We start from the raw sequence: 17,488 nt of genomic DNA, 5'->3' as shown, positions 1-17,488 counted from the left end.
AGAAAGAGGATCCTTACCTGATGTCAGTCCTTAGTTGGAGTGTCTCACTTCACAGTCACTTCTCTCAGTCCCTTCCCTGGTCTTATTAACTACAATGTACTTTTGCAGGTGAGAGTTGGGGCAGCAATGCTGAGAGCAGGGGTCATAGGTCATAGGACCACAGTTCAGAGGCAAGGACTGGACACTGCCATCTTTGCAGCATTGATTCTCCTGGGGATTATAGGCCACCATGCCACACAGGAACCAGGGCTGGCACATGATCACCTGGGAGCCTGGGAGGATCACTTGTGAAGGGTGAGTGATACAGATGATTAGCTCCCCAGGCTCAGGAAGAAAGACTCCCAGAAGTGTCTTAATACCTGCTCCCCATCTTTCCCTCCCCCCTCCCCCATGGCTCTTTCTTCTCCACAATCTTCCTCCCTGCATTGCCTTCCCTTCCTTACCTGGAGCACCTGAGGAGGACAGGATATACATGATGGAGATGGAAACAATGATTGCTGAGGAGAAATAGAAAGAGGTGAGGTGAGCCTGGGTATTTGGGTGGTGCTGGTTTGGGCCCAGGGTGGAGATAGGTTTGGGGCTGAAGTTTGCACTTCTAGTCTCTCTTGGAGAGTTAGGGTTCCTTCAAGTTAGGTTTGACGTCAGGAGGCAGAAGGTCTAGGCAATTGTGGAGACCTGTGGGCATCAGGGTTGGCTATATCAAGAGACTGAGAAGAGGTAAGTTGGGTTTAGGAGAAAGAACTCTAGGCTGGGGAAATGGAACCAAAGGCTTGGGAGGGTGACTCTCCCCTGGGAAACTCTTTGCATGTCTCTGAACCTCAGTTACCTCAGCTGTAAAGTTACAAAGGAAGGAAGGTGGCACTTGATGGCGCTAAGGTCTTTTTATGACTATCCAAATGGGAAGGGTCCAACCCCTTCATTTTGCAGGGATGATGGAGCCCAGAGAAGGGACTTGCTGGAGGACATACAACTGGTTAATTGGAAGGACCAGAACAGAATCCAAAGACTTCAGCTCCAGGGCATTTCCTGCTGTGCTCTCCTACCTCCTTGAGTCTAGCATTTAGAAATGGTTGGGAGCTAGGACTGACCTGGGCTAGGCACTGGAGATCCTGCTCTGTGCTGGGTTCCTGATTCAGGGCTGGGTGTAAATGGCAGTTTTGACTTTTAAGGTCAAGTTGGGTTTGAGACTAAGCAGATTTCATGTTCATGTTCATAGCTCACCCTGTTCACAAATGGAGGTGCTTCTCTGTGAGCTCCAGATCTGGAATTTGGGAACCTAAGTTCATAGTTTAGTTTTTAGGACATTTTTTTAAACTTTGGACAAATGACTTAATTACCCTGGTTCTCAATTTCATCTTCTGTCAAATGAGTAGGTTAGAACAGATGACCTCCCAGGATTCTCCCAGCTCTGAATCCATGAGCCCATAAATGTGGAAGGAGTGGGATGGAGATGCTTGGTCCCTGGAATAAGCAGGTCTAAGCAGTCCCTTCCTTTTTGGTTTTTCAGAAGGATTCTGTGAGGAGCTGGGGGAAAGCTTTTGGGTAGCCCTGGTGTCTGAGTGAGATCAGAGTCTAAATCAGAAGTAGAGCTGGTAGAGACCTTTGGATTAGGACCAGAGATAGGTTTAGGGCCCGGTTTGGCAATCTGAGGCAAGAATTGGAGTGTTAGGCTATAGTCAGAATGGGAAGATGATAAGAGGTAGAATGATTTTTTGGGGTATTGTCATAGGATCATGGTTAAAAGGCAGTGTAAAGGCTTTTTAGTTCAGTCTTCTGATTTTATAAGTGAGGAGTGAGTCTCAGAGAGTTCACACAGATAGTAAGTAGGTGTAATGATCATGGTTCAGGTTCAGGTTGAATTGAGAAGGTGACAAAGTACTCTTTGGGATGGGGTTGGAATTGAGATGACTGTTAGAGATTGTAGGTCAGGGGGATATAAGACTGAGTTGCCAGTTGGGAAGTAGAAATGGTAGAATTAGCATTGAGGTTGGGACCAAGGTGAGGGCTGGGGAATTGATGGAAACATAATGGGGCTGGGGCACAGGGTCTTAGGAGGTAAAGGATCCCTAGAGTCCTCTTACCTGTAATGTAGTTTCTTGATGCCATGAGTCCTGTCTGAGTAGAGTCCAGAGGGCTTGGTGCCAGCACCAAGACACTGCCAACTGCCTGAGAATTCAGTAGTAGAGTTGCCCTTGTCCCTGGGATCCTGGGCTTTTATCAGTGTTGGCGGAAGGTGGAGTCCTCCTCTGACAAGTAGAGACTTGTTTGGTCCCATGGACATAGACTGGGGTATGTGGGGAGAAGCTAGGGAAAAAGGAAAGTAGAGAGGAGAGGAGGGGAAAGGAAGGGAAAAAAGATAAGAAGAAAAGATGGGGAAGTGGAGGAGAGGAAAGCTATTTTTTTTTGTTAACATCCTGTTTTCCTTATTCATCTTCCCCCATGTACTGGCTAGTAGCCTCAAGAAAGAGAGAAGAGCCATGAGTCTCTTCCTATTCCTCAGCAAGACCAATTACATACGCCCCTTGAAGATCCCATAGTGGGGGGCAGAGCCAAGATAGCAGAGTAGAAGGACAGATCTGTAGAAGTTCCCCTCCATAGCCTATAAAATACCTGTAAAAATGACTCTAAACAAATTCTAGAGCAGCAGAAGTCACAAAACGATAGAGTGAAAGATATTTCAGCCAAGGCAGCCTGGAAAGCTGACAGGAAAGGTCTATCACACCTGGCGCAGAGCAGAGCCTGGTCTTGGCCACGTTGTGGGGCAGGGACAGGACCAGAGCAGGCCTTGGGGTGAAATCCCTGGCAGCAACTGCTATTCCAAGATTGCTCAACCCACAAACACCAAAAACAGCTTCAAAGGTCAGTGGGAAAGCTCTCTCACCTGGGTGAGAAGGGAACATGGTCTGGCCCCACTGGCAGCAGCAACTGCAGTATCCATTCTTGGAGCCCTTGGCCTAATGCCCTCAGGGGAATTGCATAGCTGATATGAATCTCAGCCCTGAGTGGCCACTCTGGGGTGAGGAAGAGTACTGGCTGGCATGGTGGAGCTGGTGGAGGCCATGGAGACAGAATTCTACTCACAGATTCTGGGCAGAAAAGAGTGCTTGAGGCTGCTCCCAGACCAGAGCACAGTCCAGTAAACTCCTCTGTCCCGGGCTTTCCATGCTAGCTCTCCCTCCCTGGGCTTCGCTTGGAATCTTACCTCAAGATCTAGATCTCTGTTGGCCTTTGGACATCTCTGGCCCCTCCGGTGGGGGAGGGGAATAACTAGACAGAACACCCGAGTTGGTAGCTGCACATTCTTTAATGGTTACATCACTCCCTCGATCCCCCAATGCATCCAGCATATATTTGGGCACCCGAGTTCCTCCCATGTTCCTCCCCGTAGGCTGAGCCTATCCTGTTACTGAGGCATTCCCAGTACCATGCAGCTTACTAGACCAGCTAGCGCCACGTAAGCAGGTTAGCACCTCCAGGTATCTCAACTCTCCATACAGGAGGCCATGGTCCAGAGCTGGGCCCCAACACTCCTCTGCTTTGATTGTGCCACCTTGGAGGAACTGAGAACTTATAGGTCCCCAGAGTATATCTTGCTCTGGACAAAGGACTCAAAAGTCAAGTAACTGACTGGGAAAATGCCCCAAAAAAGGAAAAACAATAAGACTATAGAAGGCTACTTTCTTGATGAACAGTTATTTTCTTCCATCCTTTTGGATGAGGAAGAACAATGCATACCATACTAAAACTCATGGCTTCTGCATCCAAAACCTCCAAAATAAATATGCAATGGTCTCAGGCCATGGAAGAGCTCAAAAAGGATTTTGAAATAGGAGATAAGACCAGGATGTAAATAGGCAGAAAAGTGATCAAAGAAAACAATGACCTTTGCCCCTTTTCTGAAAGATTTCTCCTGCCTAGTGGTTGAGTGGGGAAATAATGTGATATAAACAGTGCCCTAAGGATTAAATGTAATATTAAGAGTTGCTTTTCTAGTAATTTGTTAAGTTCCTAGTTTATTATGTAACCTGAAGTCACTCTGAAGTCCTTTTCTGCTTTATCTTGAACCTATACCAAAAGAATAGCTTTTGTCTCCCTTATTCTGTGTTCCCTGGGTCATTTAATTTTCAACCTGTATCCTCCTGCCCTGTCCTTAAATCCTTAAACCATAAAGAATTCCCTTTAAAATTTAAAAATTCCTTTTAAATCCTTAAACCATAAAGAATTCTCCCTCATCCTATGTCATCCTGTCCTGTCTTTAATCTTTAACCTCCATAAAAAACTCTAAAACTACATAATCATTCTGAGACTTCCATATAAACTTAACTCTCCCAAATATTGTGGTTTCACTTAGCTTTCTTGCTAGAGGCCTCTGATCATTTTTTCACATAAAATAAAACACTCCCATTGTCCAAAAGAGAAGGTCTAAGTGAATTCTTTTAGCCCTGAACCAGTTCTTCCCAATCTACACTCATAGCTTGGGGTAGACTAACTCACTGAGAGGTTTGAGACCTCTCAGTTACCCTCAGTTACCCCTGGTTTAGCCCATCTTCTGAAATGTTTTACTGGATCTTGGCTCCTGTGCATGCTACAGCATCTTGGAGCTACAGGTGAGAGTTAGGTGGATCAGGTTGACATCAGATTTGGAAAGCAGCCCAGAAAAGGGCTTGGCAGCCCTCATACCAGAGGAATTAGTCCTCTCAGAACAAACTCACACCCCAGTGTGAGAAATCGTCCAGGGGTGGAGTGAACTTCCAAAGTGAAGTGATTTCTCTGGCAAGGTGGAGAAAGTCTTATAGAGAATCAGGAATGGAGCCTGAAGAGGAGTGTGTGTATGTGTGTGTACTTCTCCTAAAATCTCTCAGTGGTCTTTTGTTAATCATTAATTCTAAGTGTTAGGGGACCTTGGGTGGCCTTGCCTATCCACAAAAGTTATGATTTTAAAGGTATGCTGACCCCTTTAAAGAATCCTCTTTGCTGCCTGGGGCCAGTAAGGTATATAAGAATATATTTGCAAAGTCCTAGAGATGATCTCTATGAAAATAATGAGTACAAATGTAACTTGAGTCCCCCATCTTGCCTTTCACACAAGTGTGGAGCATTGAAAAGAGGGGAGGGAGCCAAGATGACAGAATAGAAAGACACACATACACTAGCTCTTCCCCCACAGCCCATAAAATACCTGTAAAGAAAGACTCACAACAAATTCTAGAGCAGCAGAAGTCACAGAACAACAGAGTAGAGGAGATTTCCAGCCCAGGGTGACCTGAAAGGCCGACAGGAAAGATCTGTTGCACCAGACACAGAACAGAGCCCAGCCCAGCCTGGGCCACATGGCACCAGGAGGAGTAGGACTGGAGCAGGCTTCGAGGACAAAATCCCTGGCAGAAGCAGCAGTTTGCACATCCCTCAACCCAAAGAAGCCAAAGGTGAGTGAGAGAGCTTTTTCAACCAGAGTGAGAAGGAAGCAGGATCCTCTCCTAGCCCCAGCCCTAGGTAGTGGCAGTGGCTGTGGCAGTGGGCAGAAGCCACTGTCCTTTGTTTCATTGTTGGAGAGCTCAACTTAAAGCCCTGGGTGAATTGAGCAGCTGATTTGAACCTCAGCCCTAAGTAACCAGCCCTGCCCCTGCCTAAAGCCCCTGGAGGAATTGAGCAGCCGATCTGAACCTTGGCTGGGAGCCAGGCCAGGGAGTAAACTCCTCTCCCTGCATTGTGCCACCTTGGAGGAACTGAGAACTTGCAGGTCCCTAGAGTATACCCTACTCTTGACAAAGGACCCAAAAGTCAAGTAACTGGTTGGGAAAATGCCCCAAAAAGGAAAAAATAAGACTGTAGAAGGTTACTTTCTTGGTTAACAGGTATTCTCTCCCATCCTTTCAAATGAGAAAGAGCAATTTTTACCATCAGGGGAAGACATAAAAGTCAAGACTTCTGCATCCAAAACCTCCAAAATAAATATGCAGTGGTCACAGGTCCATGGAAGAACTCAAAAAGGATTTTGAAAATCAAGTAAGAGAGATGGAGGAAAAATTGGGAAGAGAAATGAGAGCAATGCAATAAAATCATGAAAAGTGAGTCAACAGCTTGCTAAAGGAGACCCAAAAAAATGCTAAAGAAAATAGTACCTTTAAAAATAGGCTAACTCAATTGGCAAAAGAGGTTAAAAAAGCCAATGAAGAGAAGAATGATTTAAAAAGCAGAATTAGCCAAATGGAAAAGGAGGTTCAAAAGCTCACTGAAGAAAATAGTTCTTTAAAAATTAGAATGGAACAGATGGAAACTAATGACTTTATGAGAAACCAAGAAATTACAAAACAAAACCAAAAGAATGAAAAAATGGAAGATAATGTGAAATATCTCATTGGAAAAACAACTGACCTGGAAAATAGATCCAGGAGAGACAATTTAAAAATTATGGGACTACCTGAAAGCCATGATCAAAAAAAGAGCCTCATCTCAAAAAAAAAAAACATCATCTTTCATGAAATTATCAAGGAAAACTGCCCCGATATTCTAGAAGTGGAGGGCAAAATAAATATTGAAAGAATCCACCAATCATCTCCTGAAAGAGATACAAAAAGGAACAAAAACTCCTAGGAACATTGTAGCCAAATTCCAGAGTTATCAGGTCAAGGAGAAAATATTGCAAGCAATTAGAAAGAAACAATTTGAGTATTGTGGAAATACAATCAGGATAACACAAGATCTAGCAGCTTTTACATTAAGGGATTGAAGGGCTTGGAATACAATATTTCAGAAGTCAAAGCAACTAGGATTAAAACCAAGAATCACCTACCTAGCAAAACTGAGTATAATACTTCAGGGGAAAAAGTGGTTATTCAATGAAATAGAGAGAGGACTTTCAAGTATTCTTGATGAAAAGACCAGAGCTGAAAAGAAAATTTGACTTTCAAACACAAGAATCAAAAGAAGCATGAAAAGGTAAACAAGAAAGAGAAATCACAAGGGACTTACTAAAATTGAACTGTTTACATTCCTACATGAAAAGATAATATTTGTAACTCTTGACACTTTTCTCAATATCTGAGTAGTTGGAGGGATTATACACACACAGACACACACACACAGACATACACACACACAGACACACACACACACACACACACACACATATATATATATATATATATAGAGAGAGAGAGAGAGAGAGAGACAGAGAGAGAGACAGAGAGACAGAGAGCACAGGGTGAGTTGAATAGGAAGGGATTATATCTAAAAAAATAAAATTAAGGGGTGAGAGAGGAATATATTGGGAGGAGAAAGGGAGAAGTGGAATGGGGCAAATTATCACTCATAGAAGAGGCAAGAAAAAGCTTTCCAATGGAGGTGAAAAGTGGGGAGGTGAGAGGGAAAAAGTGAAGCTTACTCTCATCACATTTGGCTCAAGGAAGGAATAACATGCACACTCAATTTGTATGAAAATCTGTCTCACTCTACAGGAAAGTAGTGGAGAAGGGGATAAGCAGGGTGGGGCGAGATGAAGGAAGGGAGGCCAAATGGGAGGAGGGAGCTATTTGAAGTAAACACTCTTGGGGAGGGACAAGGCCAAAAGAGAGAATAGAAGAAATGCAGGGGCGGGATAGGATGGAGGGAAATATAGTTAGTCTTACACAAGATGACTATTATGGAAATCATTTGCAAACTACAAATGTGCAAAACTACACATATACTACGCACAAAACTACATATAGCCCATACTGAATTGCTTGCCTTCTCAGTGGGGATGGGTGGGGAGGGAGGAAGGAAGAGAAATTGGAACTCAAAGTTTTGAGAACAAATGTTGAGAATTGTTTTTGCGTACAACTGGGAAATAAGAAATACAGGTAATGGGGTATAGAAATTTATCTTGCCCTACAGGACAAGAAAGAAGATGGGGGTAAGAGAAGGGAGGGGTGCTAGAAAGGAGGGCACATTGGTTGAAGGGGCAATCAGAATGCAAGGCGTTTTGGGGTGGGGGCAAGGGAGAGATGGGGAGAAAATTTGGAACTCAAAATTTTGTGGAAATGAATGTTGAAAACTTAAAATAAATAAATTTTTAAAAATCCAATTTATGCACGAATCAAAAGACATAACCCATACAATTTTACTATTATGCCTCAAAGTCCTGTGGCAAAATTAACCCTCATAGGAAAGAAATCTAGCCTACAAATCCCAAGAGCATTCAGTAACCAAAATTTTACATTCCTTTGTAATGTGCTGCCTCAGGTAAGGGTATTATACCCTGAGTGGACAGAGGGAGAGAAAAGAAGAGGAGAGGAAGAAGGAGCTACATTACCCAACTGGAAGTGGCCAAGTGGTCTCCCTGTGGGACAGTTCATTCTACTCACAGGTTTTTGCTTGTTGTCCTTTATTGTCCAGGAGGACCATGACAGGAGGTTGATGCCTGACTTGCATATGAATTGGATTTAATTGAGGGAGGGCTGTGCAAAGTCCCAGTCTCATCCACACTCTGCTCCACAGTCATTGGAGTCCAGTGGCAAGACATAGGTCAGGATGACTGGAAATGGCCTGGATGCAGTGGGAAACCTTGGCCTTTTTAAGCTAATGTCTTTCCCAGGTCTCCGTTTGTCTGTGGCAACACCCATTCAGTGATTAAAGACTTGGGTAAGAATTCAGGCAAAAGACAGCCTAATTTGCCTTCTCAAAAGAATTAGTCTGGGAGAGGAAGACCTTCAGGGTTTCTAGCCAGAACACAAACAATTGTTGTTTATACTCTGAGCCATCAAACCCCAAACAGTGAGCAAGTGAGACTTGGACTAGAATCTATTATTGGCCAATCAGTGAAAAGCAGGTGATTTCGGTTTAAAGGCATAGTCCAGCAGCTCCATTTGAATACCAATGGGCTTTATCAAAGCTTGGTTTTTCAGAGCCGTATTTCAAGAAATCATAAATGAAAACTACACAAAACAAAAGAGTTAATTGTCCCAGTTTTAAAAAACAAACAAAAAACAATGACAGAATAAATAAGTAGGAAAGAAAAAAATCTAGCCCCCAAACCTCAAGATATCTTTTGAAACATGCCATCTTGATATCAGTGAAATCCCAGGCCCAGTCCCTAGTCATATATAGGTATCAAAGGTAGAGATATATCATTTATAAAGTTCGTAAAGCCCTAAATACAATATACGTACACATATACATTTAGGGCTTTGCAGCACACTGTTAACCTGAAAACTTGGTTAGAGAAAAGGCAACAGGCTAAATGCATACATTTTATGATTTAATTAATTAATCAGTTCCCCATAAAGAAAACAGTTACATAGCGCTATGGAGCCAGGATCAGAACTGGCTGACTTAGTACAGAAATTGACTGTCTTAAGTACATTTTGCCATGAGAAAGGAGTTCTCACATTGTAAACACATTGTAAACAAAGTGACGTCAATTGGGTTTTATGATCCCAGGCTATGGGCATCTTCCTTCCCTAGCATGCCTTTATGATGTAAGATAAGGAAAAGTCCCATCACTCAGATTACAAACAGGCCTTTGAAGTTGTTCATCTTAACAGAGTTGACAAAGCTGAAGTTACAACTCAAGGTATCTGTGTTTTTCCGTATCACTAAGATCCCAGAAGAAGGGTCTGGTAAGGAGGTCCCATTTGTTTGCTTGACATCAAAAGGCATCCTCTAAGTAAAACAAAGGGGACTATTAGGTCCAGGCTCTTCTTAATTTGTACTTTGGCCCTTACTAAAGTCTAAAATTTATATTAAATATTATCAACACATATACACACATACATATAATATACACATATACACATACACAATGTACATATACATGTATATACACACACATGCACACACATGCATATGCACATATATACATGTACATACATATACACACACAATACACATACACACGTGTTTGTGTGTCTATATATATATATGTGTCTACTGATAATGTTTAATATAAAATTTTGGAATAATCTCTTTGTTCTCTCTGAAGCAAATTCAGAGGGTGCCTCTTCCCATGTCAACAAAGCCAGCCAAGGCTGACTCTACATTCCTTAGGAGACGTTTAACCTAAGACACTATCTTGAATAATGGGACTTTCCTTTGTATCTTATTATCCATAGACACATACTATGTTATGGCATATTAATGGTAAATAAAATATAGACATCTTAGGTCATAATTTCTATTGAACATTGTTTACCCTTTCCTATGCCAGTTATCTGTTTAGGGCAGGAAGCCTGCCACTTACTAGTGGTGGGATTTCCTTCCTTATCACCAAGACATATGTTTACGCAGCCTGGAATCCCAAGGCCTGACTGACATTGCTTTGTTAATTGTCTTGTCTTACTAAATTTATGATTTGTTCAACTAGGAGAGTTCCTTCCTTTCAGCAAAATGTATATAAGCCAGAAGATTTCTGCACTGGGTAGCCAGAACATTTCTGGCTCCATAATGCATTATGTTACCATTTTCTTTAATAGGGAATTGATTAATTAATTAATTAAATTATAAAATGTATGCATTTAGCCTGTTGCCTTTTCTTTAACCAAGTTTTCAGGTCAACACTACACACACACACACACACACACACACACACACACACACACACACACACACACACACACACACACACATATATCTCCTTTGATCCTTACAGTAACTCTGAAGGTTAGATCTTCCTGCTTCAGGACCTACCCATACATCCACTGCAGCCTAAATTGTATCCATAAATTGTAAAAGTGCAATGTCTGAAATTACCAGTGGAGTGCTGCTATGGTCCCCAGGAGAGCTAGAAGAACTTCGTTTCACAGAATTGTAAGAACAATTCATTCAGCCTGGAATCACTGGTTAGATTGGTCCCTTCCTTTAAGTAATTACCAATTCAAAATTGGCTATGATCAGAGACAGGTGAACTGGAGTCCTGAATGAGCACCTAGGAATTGTCAGCTAAGGACTGCGTAAGAGTCAGAGACATCACTAGCCCAGACGTGACAACTTATCTTCTATTGCTGCATGAGTGGTCTCCTTCCAGGACCCATTTGTGTAAGACTACCCAGGTAAAAAGCCTACTTCTGCCACTCACTATCCATGTGGTGTAGAGCAAATTACTTAGACAGCCCTCAGTACCTTTGCCAAGAAAACCCCGAAAGAATTTTCAAGAAGAGTTAGATAAAGCTGGAAAAAACAACTGTGAATGCTGAATCCTCTGAAGTGGTTGTACTGTTCAAACTCACACTATTTGAACTCATGATTATGTAAAATATAGTCTTTTGTTCCAGCCCTATGAATACATTTGTGTAATTGAGACCTACCTGTAGGTTAAAAGGAGATGTTGAGCTACAGAGACCAGATATTATGGAAAGTATTCAAGCTGTTAAGATCTCTTGGGTCTGCTACAAGAGTGAAATACAGTCACAGGGGTTCATTAAGAGATTTATTGCTAATTTGTAACAAGCAGAAATAAGATGTGAGGCTCCACGTGGATTGTTCAGGTCAATTAGGTTTATGAGGCTGCATAGGTTTGGGGTGTCAGATCGAGTTGTTAAGAGAAGGAGGCAAGGAAAGGGGGAAAAGCATTATCTCCCCAAGAGACTAGTGGGGAAGGGGGTGGATGGTAGCTACTAGGGATTGCAGAAAAGGTGGCTTTTCACCAGCTTTCCAGGCAGTGCCAAATCCTTCTATCTCGCATCAACTGGTGACCTGGGGCTGAGGGGGAAGGAAGCATCACAAAACTTGTACATTATTACTGTATACCCCTCTCCAAACTACTTCAAGCCCCCAAGATCTGAGAAAGACTGAAACCTGGATTGGCCAATAAGGAGAAGCATTGTGTCCCAATCTGAGCTTAATCTACCACAGTGCTTTGCACTACTCTGGCATAATAGACATGTCTTGCTCTCTAAGTGAACTCAAAATGTCCCTTCTTGTGTCAGTATTGCAAGGCCAGATGAAATTGGCCAGAGGATTTTCCTGTTAATGACTACCAAAGACAAGGTGACTTGACCAGACATACCTTGAATAATGGAACTTTTCTTATCTTAATATTTTATGAACATATACTATGTTATGTCATGTTAATGGTAAAGGAAACACAGATATCCTGGGTCGTAATTTCAATTGACACGTTGTCAACTCTCATCTTATTGTATTTACAATAGTAAGAAAATTCCTTTCTCATACCATGATTAAAGATATATGGAGATCATAAATTTGAGTGATGCAGACATCCTGAGTTGGGATTGTTCTAAAACGTATTTAAGGCTTCTCATTCTTTAATCAGTCAGTCAGAAATGTTCTGACTCTGTGTATACATGTATCTGCTAGCTTTAAGGGAGTAAACAGTATAAATTTCTGTATCGCCTACCTTGTTTGCCTCTTTTAACTAAACTTCCAGGTTGATATATATGGTGCCATGACTTAGATGGAACTGATGGAACAGGAGGAACAACACCCTACCTCACCAATGCTAGTGACGGAGGCACCTCATGATCCATTTTGCTTGAGGTTTTAACTTTGATGGGGTCGGTAAATTCCTTTACTCCCAGCTTCCAAAGGACTCCTCCCACTAGTTTGATTGAAGTCTGCAATTCTCTTAAGCTTGTACGGGGAGCAGGGACAAGTCCCATTAAATTAGTTTGTATTCATTAGGTGCCCTTAAGGATTGGTCTATGAAAATTAGCTAGGAGTCAATCAGAAACTAAAATTAGAAATGTGGCAAACAAGATCACCTGAAAAATCAGAATTAAAAATCCGGTTAACAAGACCACCGCCTCTTATATGTCAAGCCATTACCAGTCTGATCATCACAAATATTGCCAACACTAGTGTCAGTTAACTAAAGATAGCCCCAAATTACACTGGCCATGATGGGGCTCTATTGACTGGTCAAAGTTACTTTCAAATTAAGATGAAAGTATAACAAAACATCTACCCAGAGTGGGAATGTTTTCATCAGTGGTTTGCTGAGATAGTGGTGAGAACAAAAGGCAGAAACCTCTTCCCTTAAGGCTCACAAAGTTGTTTCAGTATCACCCCTAGTACTGGCTAATTCCCTCCACGCCAGCACTACTCTTGCCCAGCAGCCGCAGCCCATCTTTCTCTTTCAACCTCCACTTCTCTTCTATCCTATTCCTTACTTTCTCCCTCTCCCCTTTCTCTTAAGGACTTCCCAAAGTTTATAGCTGATCTTACTTCCCAGTTTGCTCAAACACTAGCAACACAGGCTGATGAGGACCTTAAAGCAAAAAGGGAGCTTCTAACAGTTTCCATCCCCAAAACATACCCCATTCCTAATGTGATAAGGGACTACAAGCCTGGTATTTGTCACTATTGTGAAAGACCAGGTCTTTGGAAACCTGAATGCAGGATCATCTCAGTCCAAGTTAAATCTGGGTGAGAAAGACAGAAACACTGGGGGTGCAAAAGCCATGACCATAGAAGTGCTCTGAGCAAAGTTTGAAGGATCCGATCCCCATCCAAACCTACCCTATCAGGTCTTAGATCGTTGCAAATTGCCCAACCCCCTTTCCTCAGAATAATAATAACCAATTTATGATGGGATTTTTTACAAGCTTCTAATTATCCCTCTCTGTCATTAATTGTACACTCTGTATTTGTATTTGTCCTGTCAATTTTTCTGTCAGTGTATGTCTTCTGTCTGTATCATGTGTGCTCTGACTGAGTCTATTACCTTGTAAGATTTAAAATGCAGGCAGTCAGAGATTTCTAAGGGCTGAAGCCAGAAAAGCAAACAAACCTATAAGACTTTTTCCTTGTGTTTCCTGGTCTGACCAATCTGAAGCTACAGTAAAAAGTTAGATACAGCTAAAGCTAGAATCTTAGCAGATTCTAGAGGTTTTGAGATTAATCATTAAGAAGTTTAGAAACTGATCACATTGGAATTGATGGAGAAAACTCCTGAGACTGGGGGTAACTCTGATGGGGTATGAGCCCAAGCCAAGAACTTTGTCCCTTGGACTGGGAGGGTTTTTGGTCCCATTTGTCTAAAGGGTCTGGAAAACCTTGCCTTGGAGGGCTCCTTGGATTCCCCTTATTTGATTTAGCATTCTCTTGAAGTCCATATTGCCCAGCCTAGACACTCCCTACCTTTGATGCTTGATCTTATCAAAATTCTATTGTCTGGAATACCAGTCCTATTTAGCATTCTCTTGAGGTCCAAATTGCCCAGCCTGGATTGTGATTGTCTGGCCTACTGGCTACTCCTATCACGATCCTCCCTGGATATGATCTATATTCCAGGCTGACCTCCCCTCTCAAGACCATCCCTGGGGCCCCAGACCACTTGATGACACTTGGATTCTTCCCTCAGTCTTTTTCTGTATTTAAGTTCCTTCTCACCTCCATGAAGAAGCTCATATTTAATACAGCATAGACTCTATCTAGTTGAGATTTTATCTGGCCCACTTGCAAGCGTTACAAATGTGTAGGCTCCTTAAGAGTCAACCCAGTATGAAGAATCTTTAATAAACTTTGCTTTTCTTTCACTTTAAGAAGGCTTGTGTTAAATTCATTTGAGCAAGACCCGACTTGTTGATATTTTGGGGTCCCCAGCATCCCATACCTCAACAACTCCAGGAGCTCACCTGTGCTAAAACACCTCCTTCCAATCCTGATTGCTCAGGATTCCTTACTCTCTTCCCAGAGTTAAGAGGGTATCCCAGTATGGAGATTTTTAACAGCCACAAGGGTTCTTGTTAACCCCTCTAATCCCAGATCAGATTAAGAGAAGAGAATGTAGGAGAATTGTAAAGAAAACTTAAATCACCTTTCCCCACCTGGCAAAAGGAGAGGAGTGGCAGCAGCGTCTAATAGTCCTAATGGCTCTGTGCCCCTGGGTACTGTGCAGCCCACCACTCTAGTCAAATCTTGGAATAACACCCAGGTTCTATACATCCTGCCTACCCTGTCCCAGCAGCTGCAAACTGGTTCAGGCTCAGAAAATTCTGCAGCTGTGGGAGAAGGGAGAGGTGGACATGTCGGGCCTGTGGTGAGCATTCTCTAAGCCCTGCCACCAAGAATTATCACCCCTGGGAAGCCAGCGTCTGTTCTTGGTAAACTCCCCACTTCTCTGTTCCAGTTGCAAAATGTATGAAGTTTTGGCTAGCTATTTTATCTCTGTTTGCCCCATTTCCTGATTTGTAAAGGGAAAATAGTAATAGTGTTGTTACGGGATCAAAATGATATAATGATTGTAAAATGCTTAACACAATGACTGGCATATGTTAGACACAACATTATTACTATCTCTCTCTAATGTAATTGTTCCATACCTGATAAATTTGAAGTAGTTTTTTAAATACCAAAAGTAATAAGATCAATAATTTCTACATGTGATCATCTGGAAATGCAACTGATTGTATCTGAAGTTTATTGTGTTTCTAAATTGTGTTATATTTCTAATATTCTCTTAGAGTGTGAAATTTGAAAGACAATCGTGAGGTAGAAATGGTGTTAAAGCAATTTTTAATCTGGATTTTGTTGCACATGAATTGGACTTTTAAAATAATGTGATAAAAAAGTTCAATAATTTGAAAACTCTTAATATTTAATGAGGTGTATGTACTTGGTTATAAACAGATAATAATAACAAAAATACTGATATTTTTTGTGGTTGTAAATTTTTTGTTTGAAATCTTGGCCATTGTGAAAATATATAAGATGATTTAAAGTTACAGCTTCAACATATTAATGAGGAGATGAATGATTCTCTGTGCAAAGTGATTTGGAAGTGATTCACCTAAATTGATAATGGGTTATTTCAAGTTTTAAATGCATAATAAGGTTTAGGACATTATTACACTTCAAAATTATGTAATTTGGTAAACAGTTGTATCAGCTATGTTGTTGAAAAAGCAATTTGTCTTTTAATCTAGATACTAGATTAAGACTTGTACAAAAAATAGGAAAGAATGAATGGTTTGAAGTAAACTTCCAGGTTTTGTCTATATTTAAGAGAAATTTTCACCTAAAGTTCTCATAAACTCCGTACAAAAGTTTCTGTGTTGTAGAATTTCTATTGAGCAAATGAGAATCCTTGAAAAAAAAATAGGGGTGTGATTTTCAAGTCTTGTTGCATCTAAGGATATATTTATGTATGTTAATTTGGAGATTTATGGTACCACATTCCCTATCTATGTGAGATTCCAGAATGTTATTAATTTCTAGAGATACATTTAAGGACAAAGGAAAGAAAACATACTGAGTAAATGTTTTTAAACATCTGGTATACTTTGTTATTGTGATAAGGCTAATTTAATTGGATATGTTCTTGGCTTATAAAAACAATCTCCTCTCTATTACAAACACCTTCTTGACTAAGGAATATTTTGTGATATCTAGGAATTCCATAATGACTAGGAATTTAGTTTGCTATAATACTTTGGGAATTTGTGTTACTTAAGGACATTTTATACCAACTTAGTTTTAATGAATTCCAATGTTTAAAGGTTTATTTTTGCTTTATGGAGGAAAAAAGAGATACCTATCATTTTAAAACTTTCCAATTAATTATCTTTAATGATTCAGTGATTATTAATTTTCTTTAGTGATTATTCCTCTAAACTTCAGGATTATTTTAAAATTGTTTTTAAAGAAGGAGAAATAATTTTAGAAGAAATGTTTTGAGAAATTTTGTGTGATTTTTAGAGGGTCTACTAAATTTTCTCTTGCAAGATAATTTATTGCTAACTTATTGTAATGAGCTGTAAAATAGAAGAGAGCTTGCTGCTTTGATCTAACTTTACAGTTGTTGTATGGCCTAAGAAAGAGTTAGATTAGTGTTTGCACTTGTCATATGTATAAGATTCAATTCCTGAAGTGTCTCATTTTTCCGTACTGAGTATAATTAGGGAAGAATAAACAAGTTTCTGAAACAAGGATATAAATCCATCAACTTGTGAGGTTAAAGTTAGAAGACTTTTGTTTTGTTTAAGGAATAGAATTCCAGTACAGACAGTTAGGTTAGTGAAGAGCAGTAACTTATGAGCTCTTTTGTGTTATCTTAATGGTAAATGTAATATGATTTTAAATCTGAAATTAGAATATGTGTATAAATTTATGCAAACTGCTTAAAACTCACCTTAAGATGTTCCCATCGTTTAAAGGGATTCTGAGATTGATAGCATTTTTCCTGTGGTCTGTCCTCTCTTACTGTTACCAATGTGAGATTAAATTCTTATTATCTGGATTATGTGATCCTTGAGAGCTAAACTCACCTGAGGTCTGAACTTGCTGTTCAAGACTTTATGGGACTGCAATTTACTATTGTTTTAAGCTTTGATGACAGGGATACTTGACTGAGTTGTCTTGAAGCCAATAGTAGAATGGCATGGGCTGCAGGCTGAGAACTGCTAACGGTGGTCTGTGTCTGGGAAGAGTTTTGGGGACAACCTTGGACACAGCCTAGGTAGGATCTTCCTGACTCTATTTTCCCATTGTGCTATTTCCTTTTTGAAAAGGAAAATTCCTCACCTGATTAATCCTGAGCCCTGCTTTCATC

At 40.8% G+C, this 17,488-nt stretch overlaps 1 long non-coding RNA gene across 1 annotated transcript in view; it reads left to right on the top strand.

Annotated features, from left to right (window-relative positions):
* LOC140503792 (uncharacterized) overlaps positions 1-17,488 on the top strand; it is a 48,881-nt gene continuing 31,393 nt past the window's right edge. Inside the window, exon 1 of the long non-coding RNA XR_011966871.1 lies at positions 1-294. This is a non-coding gene — a long non-coding RNA (uncharacterized lncRNA). The remainder of the gene's footprint in view (positions 295-17,488) is intronic.

The sequence above is a fragment of the Notamacropus eugenii genome, chromosome 5 (genome assembly GCF_028372415.1).
Source record: "Notamacropus eugenii isolate mMacEug1 chromosome 5, mMacEug1.pri_v2, whole genome shotgun sequence".
In the NCBI taxonomy this organism is placed as follows: domain Eukaryota; kingdom Metazoa; phylum Chordata; class Mammalia; order Diprotodontia; family Macropodidae; genus Notamacropus; species Notamacropus eugenii.
Note: the sequence above shows the minus strand (reverse complement) of the source record. Positions and strands in the feature narration are given on the sequence as shown.